The sequence below is a fragment of the Gracilinanus agilis genome, chromosome 6 (genome assembly GCF_016433145.1).
Source record: "Gracilinanus agilis isolate LMUSP501 chromosome 6, AgileGrace, whole genome shotgun sequence".
Lineage (NCBI taxonomy): Eukaryota > Metazoa > Chordata > Mammalia > Didelphimorphia > Didelphidae > Gracilinanus > Gracilinanus agilis.
In genome coordinates this window covers 28,415,963-28,419,053 of record NC_058135.1, presented here as the reverse complement: position 1 = coordinate 28,419,053, position 3,091 = coordinate 28,415,963, and positions in this window count along the sequence as shown.

Below are 3,091 nucleotides of genomic sequence, written 5' to 3'. Positions count from 1 at the left end.
CTCTCCAAAGACGAGCTCTTTACCAAGCAGAACCCAAAACTGCACTTCCGGCTACCAGCGGGACCGGCAACTGGGCAGGAAAAAAACACGTGGGACCTTCGGTGGGCGGCGCCATTTTTCTTTTCGTCATTCGCTGACGACGGGAAGTTTCAGGACCAAACTTCCTTTTCCCCGCCCCTTCTCCCGCTGAGAGCATTCTCTCTTTTGCTAGGCTGTTGCTATTAGCTACCGACTCCGGAAACGCCAGCTTCTCTGATAGAGCCACCAAGATTCAAAATGAATGAAAATTATCTCTTTTGGTTAGAGAATTGTCCTGGAGATACAGAGAAGCAAAGACATACAGTTTTGGCCCCCTCAGCTTATTTAGAAGAGTCAAAAGGAACTAAGACTTGACAATGAAAAAAAATTAGTTTAAACAAAAGTTGCAGAGGCCAAATGGTAGACAATTGCAAAAAATAAAAGTTAATTTTTAAAAAGTTGCAGAGACTAAATGATTGGTAATTACAAAAAAATTAATTTTAAAAAGGTTGAAAGAATGCTGGACAATTGCAAAAAAAAACCCTTTAATTTTAAAAAGGTTGCAGAGAATATATACTTGGGAATTGCAAACAATAAAATGTAATTTAAAAAAAATTCTAGGGAAGTCAAGCAGGATCAAAGTATCGGATGCATTTTTAAAATTGAGATCACTGATACAGCTTCCAAAAAAAGAGGAAACGCATATTTGAAGAGGTGAGAGATTACAGACTTCGAACTTCAGGGTCCTTATTGTTAGACTAAGCCCATGTGTTGGTTAGCTTTGCCGAACTAGTTTTCCTAATTTATTTTTATTCTTTGTTACAAGGGACAGCTTTTATCCTGTACAGAGGAGTAGATGAAAGTTATATCTGAAGTTAAGGTGATATAAAAACAACCCTCCAAAAGAGAATTAAAGTTCTTGAAAACAGCATTTTTTAGGAGTTGAGAAGTGAATAAAAAGTGAGAGGCAACTGAGGGCAGATAGCTTTCTAGGAGTTTGTGAGCACTTAGATACTCTGTGACTTCAGTGAAAAGGTGAGAATAGAAAAGGAGGAAGAGGAATACATTGGAAAATTCTGGAGCAGGAAAACAAATGAGCAAGTAGGGTCAAAGACTTGTTTTTGGTATATATCATGCTTTTTTTAAGGAAAAGAATGGGCAGGTGTCAGACTCTACTGGTACTGAATAACATTTAAAAATGAAATTGAATTATAGCAAACAGGAAAAAAACCTGTTACTAATATGAGTTATTTGTGAACCCTTTGTTTGTATACTGAGACCATACTGACTTGCCTAGAGGAAAGGTCAAAATTGAATTAAAAATTAGAAAAATGTATGACATATAATTAAAGCAGCTCCATCCTTACTCATTTACTTAAAGTTATCAAAGACAAAAAATGGAATATAGACAGAAAAAAAGACATAGACAATCAATTTGGTGAAGAAAAAAGTAAAAAAAGCAACGGGGCAAAAAATTATTTCCTCAAATATCTCCAATATGGGTCTGATGTCCAAGATATTGCAGAATTAGCAAAAAGATTTAAAACTACAAGCCAGTCCCCAATGGATAAATGATCAAAGGATATGAACAAATAGTTCTTTAAAGTATCAATGAATATATGAAATATTGCTTCAAATGATTAATCATAAAAAATGCAAATCAAAACAACTTTAATATTTTACTTCATATTCAGAAAACTGATAAAGAAGACAAAAGATGGAAATAGTCAATGATGAAGAGACTGCCCCAAAATGGACTCTAATATACTGTTGGTGAAGTAGTGATTTGATCCAATTCTGGAAAGCAATTAAAAAATATTCTTTTAAAAAGTGACTAAATGTCCATACTCAAAAATTCCAATAAGGCTAATCCTAACCCTATTTACTTTTGAAAATTGAGGTACAATGAAAGACAAAGGTCTGAGCATGATTGATAAGTTTATTAATTATGGTAGCAATAACCAATAAATAGGGTCAGTGATCTCTTTCAATGGCCAAACACCATGAAGCATGGTTTACTGACCTTTATATAATTTTAGGAAGCACAAGAGAATGAAGATCAGGATTGAGGAGGAAAAGACAATGTGATTGGTTATAAGGTAGAATCATGGAGGTGGGGAACAACATGAAGAGTTACAGCAAGGAAAGCCAAAGAGTATCCATGTGCTTTTAGTGGATGCTTTCCTTTGTCATAAGGAATGCTGATTGATTTATGGGATTTATCTACATATTGCAGACATTGTTAGCCCCCCTTTCTTAACTGTTCTAGAGGCTTTTCAGTTTCAACTATGAGTAAGAGATAGGAAGAACTTTATATTCCCACCCCTCTGCTTTGGAATCTGGGGATTTCATGCTGTAATTTTATTTTTACAGCTTGTGTATCACAAAGAATAACCATGTAATCAAAAATATCCCTCAAACTCTTCATCCCTACTTGCTCAAAATTCTACTCATCCTCTTTCTCTATATCTCCTTCCAGAGTCCTTTAAAACAGAACCTTTCTTTTTTCTCCTTTCATATTCTGATCTGCTTCCTCTTTTTCTTATCACTATCTATAAAATCTATCTTCATTCACTGAATTTTTCCCTCACAGATTCCTTCTTGAGCTACGTAGTCTATTACAACTGAGGCAATTTAGCTACTAACTCAAATAATTATTTCAAGCTAGCTTCCATTCTGTTTATTCTCTAGTAGGTAGAAATCACCTGCTTAACTAAAACATATGTATCATCTCAAATAAGGGGAGAAGGGCTCCAGCTGTTTGCTCTTAATCTGAATTCTAACTACAAACCTCTAAAATTCCATGAAAATGTTTTAGCAGTTATAAAAACTTTAGAAAATATAATATGAAATTTACTATAAAGAAACTACATTTCAATTACAAAATCCCAATTTCTAATCCATTTATAATGCCACTTCACAATTTTTCTCTTTATTTGGGAGCTAGCAGAAGAAGTGGCAAAGATGAAGGTACAGGAAAGGGAATCCAAGTTCTCCCAGCAGTATTTAACAAATTATAAAAGCCTGTTCTATCCAACAACAATTACATTCTGTTATATGAATCAGAGAAGTA